This window comes from Arachis hypogaea, chromosome 17 (genome assembly GCF_003086295.3).
Source record: "Arachis hypogaea cultivar Tifrunner chromosome 17, arahy.Tifrunner.gnm2.J5K5, whole genome shotgun sequence".
NCBI classification, from domain to species: domain Eukaryota; kingdom Viridiplantae; phylum Streptophyta; class Magnoliopsida; order Fabales; family Fabaceae; genus Arachis; species Arachis hypogaea.
The window spans coordinates 70,039,647-70,053,263 of NC_092052.1; the positions used below are offsets into that span (position 1 = coordinate 70,039,647).

The window sequence follows — 13,617 nt, forward strand, 5'->3', positions numbered from 1 at the left end:
TATTTGGTCTAGTGGACTTGAAATTTGAATCTTTGATATGCATAAACTTCCCACCTAACCTATGACATCCTATACAATTCAAAACTAACCTAACTACCCATTTTTTCCACTTTTCACATACTCATGCATTCTCTTCTTGATTATAACTCATATGCATTGATTTTATTGAGCTTTACTTTGCTTTGGGGCATTTTGTCCCCTTTTTATTTCTTTCTTTTTCTTCTTTTTTTCTTTCTTTTTCTATTTTTTTTCTATTTTTATTTCTTTTCTATATAAATTTTTTTCTTTCTTTTTTTTTATTTTGTTTTTCTCATTTTTTTTCAAACTATATACAAGAATATCAATGCATAAGGTTTTACATTTGATTAATACATGAGCATACACCCAATTCCTAATATTTATAACAAAAATACAAAACTACCATTTTTCTCAACCAATATCCCAAGTTTTCCCACACTTGAATGTTACACACACACACTAGCCTAAGCTAATCAAAGATCCAAATAGAGGACATTTATTTTTTTTCGCTTCAAGGCTTGTAATGTGCTAAATTAAGAACAAGTGGGTTAATCGTAGGCTCAAAATTGGCTAACAATGGAAGATAAAAGGTAAGGCTATTTGGGTAAGTGAGCTACATGAAATGATGGCCTTAATCATATAAATGCATGAATACACAAAATAATGGACATAAAGAATCAAACAAATCAAGGATTGCAATCATAGAAAGAGAATAATGCACACAAGAAGAAAAATAAGTGGTTATAAGATGTAACCACACCATTAGGCTCAAATCTCACAAGCTTGTGTTCTTAGCTCAAAAACATGATCCACAATATAAATAATTCATGCAAGTTCTATGAAAAGTTTTCACTCAAATCAATTGGTGCCCTATAGATAGAAATCTTGAAAAATCTCATTATTTTGATTAAGCTTATTGTGTATATGTATGCAAAATAAGAAAGTGCAAGTAAAAACCTAAAAATGAAATGCAAAAGTGTTGAGATTAGAAACTTGTCACCCAAAATCGCCGATCGGTCGGACGACCTCCCCACACTTAAAAGTTTGCACCGTCCTCGGTGCACTTAAAGATGAGCAAGGGGGTACGGCGACTCTCCGGGTTGCTACCTTCAGCTGGTAGGTCAACCGGTTGCTGCGCGTTCTTTCTTCCACTTCCATTTTTGCTTGCGGTGCATCATTCATGAAAAGGATAAAATAACACCATAAGATAAGAAAAGACAAAGCAAGGAAGCATATGTTGTTGGGATGAGGTATTAATCACTAGGATTGAGTGAGTGAGTTAGTGGGACATTAATGACAAAGAGGTGTGTGAATTCTAAATTGTGCCTTTTAGAACACACATTAGCATAAAAAGCGATGTCACAAAAGAAGCATGCAATTTACTCATTCTAATGTGCTTGAGATGCTTTAAGTAAACTTGTAAGGTAAAACAAGTATTAAAGAAGCATGAAAGCATTCAAGCTATAAGCATATGGTTGCATATGATCATTAACTACAATGAATTAGGGTAAATGCACACTATCCAATGTCGAGAGATTGCCTAATCAAAGAATAGGATTCAAATCTCATGGTGGCCAAATCATGCAATTCAAGAAGAGTTACAAGCTTGAAGGCAATTCTCATCACTTGGTATTCTTAAAAGGTAAGCATGAAAAACTCAAAACCAAGTAGCAAAATATAACCTCAACAATAGAATCCAACAAAGATTATAAACATAATGATGTTAAGATAACATCCCTTTTTAATACTCAGCAGCAATTAATGGTAAACAAGAATAACAATCTAACACTTACAATGAAAAAGAGAAAATGAAATGAAAACTAACTAAAACTAACTAATTAAATAACTAACTAACTAATTAGTTAACTAAAATAAATGGTTATCAATGGTGTTTGGGAGTGTTGGATGAGGGGTAAAAGAAGGGAAGAAGAAAGGAGAAGGAAAGAAATGGAAAGAGGAGAAGAAAAGAAATGTGTTGAAGGAAGGACATCTGCGTGTACGCACGCATGGCGCGCGTGCGTGGATGGTGGTGCAATGGACGGACGCATACGCGTACATGGTGCGTCCGCGTCGATGCTTTATTTCGAGAGTGACGCGTACGCGTCATGTGCGCGTACGCGCGAGTTGGTTTGTGCGAAAGGCACAATGCGCGCGCAACGTTCGCACAACTCTCGTGTTTTTGGCTTAGGGGTGGAATTTCTCAATCCACGCGTACGCGTACATCGCGCATCCGCATGGGTAGGCGAAAATGCTTGATGCACGCGTACGCGCGCAGTGCACGTACACACGGATGGTGCTCTATTTTTTCAAAAAAAATTTTATGTTTTTGCACCAATCCAAGCATTCCAAACCTCCAAACAGCTACCAAAACACCATAAAACCTTATTTAAGATACTAAACTATCAATTATACTCAACAAATCAACTAAAAACATGAATTTAAACTAATTACCAATATGTACAAAAAGAGAAAATGAAAAGAAGTTACCATGGTGGGGTGTCTCCCACCTAGTACTTTTGTTTATTGTCCTTAAGTTGGACTTATGGGGAGCTCTTCTCAAGGTGGCTTGTGCTTGAATTCATCTTGAAACTCCCACCAATGCTTGGTTCACCATTGTTCCCCAAGATTTCTTATTTGTTGCACCAAGTGTTGATGGAGTTCTTCACAAGCTTGGGGCTCCCAAATTTGATCCTCTTCTTGTAATCCGGGATCCCACACCTTATTTTCACACCCGTCTTGAAGTTGATTCTCATTGATCCATATGGGTGTGGTGCGCAGAAATTGTGACTACACTTTAATTATGTAAAATTCATCGCTCTTTCTTTCCCTGGCAATGGCGCCAAAAACATGATGCCAATACCATGGTTCACAACTTCGCACAACTAACCAGCAAGTGCACTGGGTCGTCCAAGTAATACCTTACGTGAGTAAGGGTCGAATCCCACGGAGATTGTTGGTATGAAGCAAGCTATGGTCACCTTGTAAATCTCAGTCAGGCGGATATAAAATAGTTATGGAGTTTTCGAAAATAATATAATAAAATAAGGATAGAAATACTTATGTAATTCATTGGTGAGAATTTCAGATAAGCGTGTAGAGATGCTTTCATTCCTCTGAATCTCTGCTTTCCTGCTGTCTTCATCCAATCATTCTTACTCCTTTCCATGGCTGGCTTTATGTGATATATCACCATTGTCAATGGCTACTTTCGGTCTTCTCTCGGGAAAATAATCCAAATGCCCTGTCACGGCACGGCTAATCGTCTGGAGGCATCACCCTTGTCAATGGTTTCATCTTATCCTCTCAGTGAAAATGGTCAACGCACCCTGTCACGGCACGGCTATTCATCTGTCGGTTCTCGATCCTGCTGGAATAGGATTTACTATCCTTTTGCGTCTGTCACTATGCCTGGCAATCACGAGTTTGAAGCTCGTCACAGTCATTCAATCATTGAATCCTACTCAGAATACCACAGACAAGGTTTAGACCTTCTGGATTCTCATGAATGCCGCCATCATTCTAGCTTACACCACGAAGATTCCGATTAAGAGATCTAAGAGATACTCATTCAATTCTAATGTAGAACGGAAGTGGTTGTCAGGCACACGTTCATAGGGAATGATGATGATTGTCATGTTCATCACATTCAGATTGAAGTAGAATGAATATCTTGGAAGCGAAATAAGATGAATTGAATAGAAAACAGTAGTACTTTGCATTAATCTTTGAGGAATAGCAGAGCTCCACACCTTAATCTATGGAGTGTAGAAACTCTACCGTTAAAAATACATAAGTGAAAGGTCCAGGCATGGCCGAATGGCCAGCCCCTCTGATCTAAGAACCAGGCGTCCAAAGATAAAACTCAGGATCTCTAATACAATAGTAAAATGTCCTATTTATAATAAACTAGCTACTAGGGTTTATAGAAGTAAGTAATTGATGCATAAATCCACTTCCAGGGCCCACTTGGTGTGTGCTTGGGCTGAGCTTGAGTGTTGCACGTGTAGAGGTCCTTCTTGGAGTTGAACACCAGCTTTTGTGCCAGTTTGGGCATTCAACTCTGGTTTTGGATCCTTTTCTGGCGCTGGACGCCAGATTTGGGCAGAGAGCTGGCGTTGAACGCCAGTTTGCGTCATCTAAACTTGGCCAAAGTATGGACTATTATATATTGCTGGTAAGCCCTGGATGTCTACTTTCCAACACAATTGGAAGCGCACCATTTCGAGTTATGTAGCTCCAGAAAATCCACTTTGAATGCAGGGAGGTCAGAATCCAACAGCATCAGCAGTCCTTCTTCAACCTCTGAATCTGATTTTTGCTCAAGTCCCTCAATTTCAGCCAGAAAATACCTGAAATCACAGAAAAACACACAAACTCATAGTAAAGTCCAGAAATGTGAATTTAACATAAAAACTAATGAAAACATCCCTAAAAGTAACTAGATCCTACTAAAAACATACTAAAGACAATGCCAAAAAGCGTATAAATTATCCGCTCATCACAACACCAAACTTAAATTGTTGCTTGTCCCCAAGCAACTGAAAATCAAATAGGATAAAAAGAAGAGAATATACTATAAATTCCAAACTATCAATGAAACATAGCTCCAATCAAATGAGCGGGACTTATAGCTTTTTGCCTCTTGAATAGTTTTGGCATCTCACTTTATCCATTGAGGTTCAGAATGATTGGCATCTATAGGAACTCAGAGTTCAGATAGTGTTATTGATTCTCCTAGTTCAGTATGATGATTCTTGAACACAGCTATTTTATGAGTCTTGGCCGTGGCCCTAAGCACTTTGTTTTCCAGTATTACCACCGGATACATAAATGTCACAGACACATAATTGGGTGAACCTTTTCAGATTGTGACTCAGCTTTGCTAGAGACCCCAATTAGAGGTGTCCAGGGTTCTTAAGCACACTCTTTTTTTGCTTTGGACCTTGACTTTAACCGCTCAGTCTCAAGTTTTCACTTGACACCTACACGCCACAAGCACATGGTTAGGGACAGCTTGGTTTAGCCGCTTAGGCCAGGATTTTATTCCTTTAGGCCCTCCTATCCACTGATGCTCAAAGCCTTGGGATCCTTTTTATTTCCCTTGCCTTTTGGTTTTAAGGGTTATTGGCTTTTTGCTCTTGCCTCTTGGTTTTAAGAGCTTTTTGGCTTTTTCTGCTTGCTTTTTCTTTTTTTTTTTTCGCCTATTTTTTTTTTTTTCTGCAAGCTTTGTTCTTTGCTGCTTTTTCTTGCTTCAAGAATCATTTTTATGATTTTTCAGATTATCAAATAACATGTCTCCTAGTCATCATTCTTTCAAGAGCCAACATATTTAACATTCTTAAACAACAACTTCAAAAGACATATGCACTGTTCAAGCATTCATTCAGAAAACAAGAAGCATTGTCACCACATCAATATAATTAAGCTAAGTTCAAGGATAAATTCAAAACTCATGTACTTCTTGTTCTTTTGAATTAAAACATTTTTCATTTAAGAGAGGTGATGGATTCATAGGACATTCATAACTTTTAAGACAAAGTTACTAACTACTAATGATCATGTAATGAAGACACAAACATAGATAAGCACATAACATAGAAAACGAAAAACAGAAGAATTAAGAGCAAGGAATGAATCCACCTTAGTGATGGTGGCGTTTCCTTCTTGAGGAACCAATGATGTCCTTGAGCTCTTCTATATCTCTTCCTTGTCTTTGTTGCTCCTCCCTCATTGCTTTTTGATCTTCTCTTATTTCATGAAGCATGATGGAGTGCTCTTGATGTTCCACCTTTAGTTGTCCCATATTGGAACTCAATTCTCCTAGGGAGGTGTTGATTTGCTCCCAATAGTTTTGTGGAGGAAAGTGCATTTGAGGCATCTCCGGGATCTCATGGTGATGAGCTTCTTGCGCCTCTTGAGCTCCATGAATGAGCTCTCTTGCTTGCTCCATCTTTTTCTTAGTGATGGGCTTGTCCTCTTTGATAAGGATATCTCCCTCTATGTCAATCTCAGCCGAATTGCATAGGTGGCAAATGAGGTGAGGAAAGGCTAACCTTGCCATAGTGGAGGACTTGTCAGCCACCTTGTAGAGTTCTTGAGGTATAATCTCATGAACTTCCACCTCTTCTCTAATCATGATGCTATAGATCATGATGGCCCGGTCTATAGTAACTTCAGACCGGTTGCTAGTGGGAATGATTGAGCATTGAATGAACTCCAACCATCCTCTAGCTACAGGCTTGAGGTCCAATCTTCTTAGTTGAACCGGCTTGCCTTTGGAGTCAATCTTCCATTGAGCTCCTTCTACACATATGTCCATAAGGACTTGGTCCAACCTTTGATCAAAGTTGACTCTCCTTGTGTAGGGGCGTGCGTTCTCTGCCATGTTTGGCAAGTTGAACGCCAACCTCACATTTTTTGGACTAAAATCTAAGTATTTCCCCCGAACCATTGTAACATATTTCTTTGGATCCGGGTTCTTACTTTGATCATGGTTCTTGGTGATCCATGCATTGGCATAGAACTCTTGAACCATTAGGATGCCGACTTGTTGGATGGGATTTGTTAGAACTTCCCAACCTCTTCTTTGAATTTCATGTCGGATCTCCGGATACTCATTTCTTTTGAGTTTGAAAGGGACCTCAGGGATCACCTTCTTCTTGGCCACAACATCATAGAAGTGGTCTTGATGGGCTTTGGAGATGAACCTTTCCATCTCCCATGACTCGGAGGTGGAAGTTTTTGTCTTCCCTTTTCCCTTTCTAGAGGATTCTCCGGTCTTAGGTGCCATCAATGGTAATGGAAAAACAAAAAGCTTATGCTTTTACCACACCAAACTTAGAATATTGCTCGCCCTCGAGCAATAAAAGAAAGAATAGAGGAAGAAGAAGAAGAAAATATGGAGAAGAGGGGTGAAGTGTGTTTCGGCCAAGTAGAGAGGAGAGGGTTGTGTTGTGTGAAAATGAGGAAGAATGGAGGGCTATATATAGGGGAGGGAGGGGAGTTAAGGTTCGGCCATTTAGGGTGGGTTTGAGTGGGAAATTGGTTTTGAATTTTGAAGGTAGGTGGAGTTTATGAGGTAGGTCTATGGGGAAGAGTGGATGGATGTGAGTGGTGAAGAGGTGATGGGGAAGAGAGATTGAGGTGATTGGTGAAGGGTTTTTGGGGAAGGGTGTTTATGGAATTGTGTGAAAGAGAGGTGAGAAGAAGTGAGTGGAGGTAGGTGGGGATCCTGTGGGGTCCACAGATTCTGAGATGATCCTGTGGGGTCCACAGATCCTGAGATGATCCTATGGGATCCACAGATCCTGAGGTGTTCAAGGATTTACACCCTTGCACCAAATTAGGCATGTAAAATGCCCTTGCACACAACTCTGGGCGTTCAGCGCCAGGTTGGTGCCCATTTTGGGCGTTCAACGCCCATTTACTAGCCATTTCTGGCGTTGAACGCCAGAACCATGCTTGTTCTGGGCGTTCAGCGCCAGGATGCTGCCCATTTTGGGCGTTCAGCGCCAGAACCATGCTCTGTTCTGGCGTTGAACGTCAGGTAGATGCTTCCTCCAGGGTGTGATTTTTCTTCTGCTGTTTTTGATTCCGTTTTTAATTTTTTTGTTTATTTTGTGACTCCACATGATCATGAACCTATAAAGACATATAACTAAGAAAAATATAGTTAGATAAATAAAAATTGGGTTGCCTCCCAACAAGCGCTTCTTTAATGTCAATAGCTTGACAGTGGGCTCTCATGGAGCCTCACAGATGTGCAGAGCATTGTTGAGACTCTCCAACACCAAACTTAGAGTTTGGATATGGGAGTTCAACACCAAACTTAGAGTTTGGTTGTGGCCTCCCAACACCAAACTTAGAGTTTGACTGTGGGGGCTTTGTTTGACTCTGCTTTGAGAGAAGCTTTTTATGCTTCCTCTCCATGGATGCAGAGAGAGATCCTTGCGTTGTAAACACAAGGTTGTCCTCATTCAATTGAATGACTAGTTCTCCTCTGTCCACATCAATCACAGCTCTTGATGTGGCTAGGAAAGGTCTTCCTAGGATGATGGATTCATCCTCTTCCTTTCCAGTATCCAGGACTATGAAATCAGCAGGGATGTAAAGGCCTTCCACCTTTACTAACACGTCCTCTACTTGTCCATAAGCCTGTTTTCTGGAATTATCTGCCATCTCTAATGAGATTTTAGCAGCTTGCACACCATAGATTCCCAGTTTCTCTATTACAGAGAGGGGCATGAGGTTTATCCCTGAACCAAGGTCACACAGAGCCTTAAAGATCATGGTGCCTATGGTACAAGGTATTATGAACTTTCTAGGATCCTGTTTCTTCTGAGGCAATGTCAGTTGATCCAGATCACTTAGTTCATTGGTGAACAAGGGAGGTTCATCTTCCCAAGTCTCAATACCAAATAATTTGGCATTCAGCTTCATGATTGCACCAAGAAACTTGGTAGTTTGCTCTTCAGTAACATCCTCATTCTCTTCAGAAGAGGAATACTCATCAGAGCTCATGAAGGGCATAAGGAGGTTCAATGGAATCTCTATGGTCTCTAGATGAGCCTCAGAGTCCTTTGGTTCCTCAGAGGGAAGCTCCTTATTGATCACTGGATGTCTCAGGAGGTCTTCCTCCTTGGGATTCACGTCCTCTCCTTCCCTTACAGGTTCGGCCATGGTGCTTATGTCAATGGCCTTGCACTCTCCTTTTGGATTCTCTTCTGTATTGCTTGGGAGAGTACTAGGAGGGATTTCAGTGATTCTTTTACTCAGCTGGCCCACTTGTGCTTCCAAATTTCTAATGGAAGACCTTGTTTCATTCATGAAACTCACAGTGGCCTTAGATAGATCAGAGACTAGATTTGCTAAGTTAGAAGTATTTTGTTCAGAGTTCTCTGTCTGTTGCTGAGTAGATGATAGAAAAGGCTTGCTATTGCTAAACCTGTTTCTTCCACCATTATTAAAGCCTTGTTGATGATTTTGATCCTTCCATGATGGATTATAGGTGTTTCCATAAGGTTCACCTAAGTAATCCACCTCTGCTATTGCAGAGTTTTCAGGATCATAAGCTTCTTCTGCATAAGAAGCCTCTTGAGTACTGTTGGATGCAGCTTGCATTCCATTCAGACTCTGAGAAATCATATTGACTTGCTGAGTCAATATTTTGTTCTGAGCCAATATGGCATTCAGAGTATCAACTTCAAGAACTCCCTTCTTCATAGGCGTCCCATTACTCACAGGATTCCTTTCAGAAGTGTACATGAACTGGTTATTAGCAACCATGTCAATGAGCTCTTGAGCTTCTGCAGGCGTTTTCTTTAGGTGAATGGATCCACCTGCAGAGGTGTCCAATGACATCTTTGATAGCTCAGATAAACCATCATAGAATATATCCAGGATGGTCCATTCTGAAAGCATGTCAGAAGGACACTTTTTGGTCAGCTGTTTGTATCTTTCCCAAGCTTCATAGAGGGATTCACCTTCCTTCTGTTTGAAGGTTTGAACATCCACTCTAAGCTTGCTCAGCTTTTGAGGAGGAAAAAACTTGGCTAAGAAAGCCGTGACCAGCTTATCCCAAGAGTTCAGGCTGTCCTTGGGTTGAGAGTCCAACCATATTCTAGCTCTGTCTCTTACAGCAAAAGGGAAAAGCATGAGCCTGTAGACTTCAGGATCTACTCCATTAGTCTTAACAGTATCACATATCTGCAGGAATTCAGTTAAGAACTGAAAAGGATCTTCAGATGGAAGTCCATGAAACTTGCAGTTCTGCTACATCAGAGAAACTAATTGAGGTTTCAGCTCAAAGTTGTTTGCTCCAATGGCAGGAATGGAGATGCTTCTTCCATGTAAATTGGAATTAGGTGCAGTAAAGTCACCAAGCATCCTCCTTGCATTATTATTATTATTTTCGGCTGCCATCTCCTCTTCCTGTTCGAAAATTTCTGAAAGGTTATCTCTGGATTGTTGTATTTTAGCTTCTCTTAGTTTTCTCTTCAGAGTCCTTTCAGGTTCTGGATCTGCTTCAACAAGAATATTCTTGTCCTTGCTCCTGCTCATATGACAAAGAAGAGGGCACAGAAAAAAAAATAATAATATGGATCCTTTATACCACAATATAGAGGTCCTTGTGTTAGTAGAAGAAAAGAAGAAAAAATCTGAACTTAGAGAAAGAGAGGGTTCGGATTTTTTGGTGGTGTGAGGAAGAGATGTTAGTAGATGAATAAATAAATGGAAGGGGATGAGAGAGAAGGAATTTTCGAAAATAATTTTTGAAAAAGAGTTAGTAATTTTCGAAAATACTTTTTTGAAAAATGTTAGTAATTTTCGAAAATTAAGATTTTAAAAATTGAAATAATTAGTTAAGAAATTTTGAAAAAGAGGGAAGATATTTTCGAAAATTAGAGAGAGAGAGTTAGTTAGGTGGTTTTGAAAAAGATAAGAAACAAACAAAAAGTTAGTTAGTTAGTTAGTTGAAACAAATTTTGAAAAGATAAGAAGTTAGGAAGTTAGAAAAGATATTTTGAAATCAAATTTTTGAAAAAGATAAGATGAGAAGATATTTTTGAAAAGATATGATAGAAATTAGTTTTGAAAAAGATTTGATTTTTAAAATCACAATTAATGACTTGATTCACAAGAAATCACAAGATATGATTCTAGAACTTAAAGTTTGAATCTTTCTTAACAAGCAAGTAACAAACTTGAAATTTTTGAATCAAAACATTAATTGGTATTGTTATTTTCGAAAATTTGATATAAAAAATAAGAAAAGCATTTTTGAAAAACATTTTTGGAATTTTCGAAAATAACTAAGAAATTTGAAAAAGATTTTATTTTTGAAGAAGATTTTGAAAAAGATGAGATTTTTAAATTGAAAATTTGATTTGACTCATAAAAACAACTAAATTTTAAAAATTTTTGAAAAAGTCAAATCTAATTTTCGAATTTATGAGAGAAAAAGGGAAAGATATTTCTTTTGATTTTTGAATTTTTAATGAAGAGAGGGAAAAACAAGAAAAATGATGCAATGCATGAGAATTTTAGATCAAAATATGTGATGCATGCAAGAATGCTATGAATGTCAAGATGAACACCAAGAACACTTTGAATGTCATGATGAACATCAAGAACATATTTTTGAAAAAAATTTTTAATGCAGGGAAAACATGCAAGACACCAAACTTAGAATTCTTTAATGCTTAGACACTAAGAATCCAAGAATGCATATGAAAAACAAGAAAAGACACAAAACATGCAAATGCAAAGATCAAACAAGAAGACTTACCAAGAACAACTTGAAGATCATGAAGAACACTATGAATGTATGATTATTTTCGAAAAAAAATGCAAGATGCACATGCAATTGACACCAAACTTATAACATGACTCAAGACTCAAACAAGGAACAGAAAAATATTTTTTATTTTTATGATTTTCTAATTTTTTTGGATTTTTCGAAAATTAATTGAAAAAGGAAAATAAGGATTCCAAAATTTTTAATATGAATTCCAGGAATCTTGCATTCTTAGTCTAAAGCTTCAGTCCAGGAATTGGACATGGCTCACTAGCCAGCCAAGCTTTCAATGAAAGCTCCAGTCCAAAACACTAGACATGGCCAATGGCCAGCCAAGCTTCAGCAAGATATCAGAATATACTGCTCATTACTTATCAAATATGTAACTTGCCTCTATGCTGATGGTTTGGAAGCCTCAGTCCAAAAGAATTTAGACATGGCTTTGCAGCCAGCTAGGCTTCACATGCTTCATGAAACACTAGAATTCATTCTTAAAAATTTTGAATCTAATTTTTTTTTTTTTTGAAAACAGGTGAGAAAATTTTAAAATATTTTCGAAAAATTTTTGAAAATAAAACAAAAAGAAAAATACCTAATCTTAGCAACAAGATGAACCGTCAGTTGTCCAAACTCGAACAATCCCCGGCAACGGCGCCAAAAACCTAGTGCGCAGAAATTGTGATTACACTTTAATTATGTAAAATTCATCACTCTTTCTTTCCCTGGTAATGGCGCCAAAAACATGATGCCAATACCATGGTTCACAACTTCGCACAACTAACCAGCAAGTGCACTGGGTCGTCCAAGTAATACCTTACGTGAGTAAGGGTCGAATCCCACGGAGATTGTTGGTATAAAGCAAGCTATGGTCACCTTGTAAATCTCAGTCAGGCGGATATAAAATAGTTATGGAGTTTTCGAAAATAATATAATAAAATAAGGATGGAAATACTTATGTAATTCATTGGTGAGAATTTCAGATAAGCGTGTAGAGATGCTTTCGTTCCTCTGAATCTTTGCTTTCCTGCTGTCTTCATCCAATCAGTCTTACTCCTTTTCATGGCTGGCTTTATGTGATACATCACCATTGTCAATGGCTACTTTCGGTCTTCTCTCGGGAAAATGATCCAAATGCCCTGTCACGGCACGGCTAATCGTCTGGAGGCATCACCCTTGTCAATGGTTTCATCTTATCCTCTCAGTGAAAATGGTCAACGCACCCTGTCACGGCACGGCTATTCATCTGTCGGTTCTCGATCCTGCTGGAATAGGATTTACTATCCTTTTGCGTCTGTCACTACGCCTGGCAATCGCGAGTTTGAAGCTCGTCACAGTCATTCAATCATTGAATCCTACTCGGAATACCACAGACAAGGTTTAGACCTTCCGGATTCTCATGAATGCCGCCATCATTCTAGCTTACACCACGAAGATTCCGATTAAGAGATCTAAGAGATACTCATTCAATTCTAATGTAGAACGGAAGTGGTTGTCAGGCACGTGTTCATAGGGAATGATGATGATTGTCACGTTCATCACATTCAGGTTGAAGTGCGAATGAATATCTTGGAAGCGAAATAAGATGAATTGAATAGAAAACAGTAGTACTTTGCATTAATCTTTGAGGAACAGCAGAGCTCCACACCTTAATCTATGGAGTGTAAAAACTCTACCGTTAAAAATACATAAGTGAAAGGTCCAGGCATGGCCGAATGGCCAGCCCCTCTGATCTAAGAACCAGGCGTCCAAAGATAAAACTCAGGATCTCTAATACAATAGTAAAATGTCCTATTTATAATAAACTAGCTACTAGGGTTTACAGAAATAAGTAATTGATGCATAAATCCACTTCCGGGGCCCACTTGGTGTGTGCTTGGGCTGAGCTTGAGTGTTGCACGTGTAGAGGTCCTTCTTGGGGTTCAACTCCAGCTTTTGTGCCAGTTTGAGCGTTCAACTCTGGTTTTGGATCCTTTTCTGGCGCTGGATGCCAGATTTGGGCAGAGTGCTGGCGTTGAACGCCAGTTTGCGTCATCTAAACTTGGCTAAAGTATGGACTATTATACATTTCTGGAAAGCCTTGGATGTCTACTTTCCAACACAATTAGAAGCGCGCCATTTTGAGTTCTGTAGGTCCAGAAAATCTACTTTGAGTGCAAGGAGGTCAGAATCCAACAGCATCAGCAGTCCTTCTTCAACCTCTGAATCTGATTTTTGCTCAAGTCCCTCAATTTCAGCCAGAAAATACCTGAAATCACAGAAAAATACACAAACTCATAGTAGAGTCCAGAAATGTATTTAACATA

General features: G+C 38.8%; 1 non-coding gene across 1 annotated transcript; it reads left to right on the forward strand.

Moving 5' to 3' along the window:
* Positions 1-9,432: 9,432 nt before the first annotated feature.
* LOC112768258 (small nucleolar RNA R71) lies at positions 9,433-9,540 on the forward strand. Its single transcript, XR_003185695.1, has one exon. It is a non-coding gene; the product is annotated as a small nucleolar RNA R71 (small nucleolar RNA).
* The last annotated feature ends 4,077 nt before the right edge of the window (positions 9,541-13,617 follow it).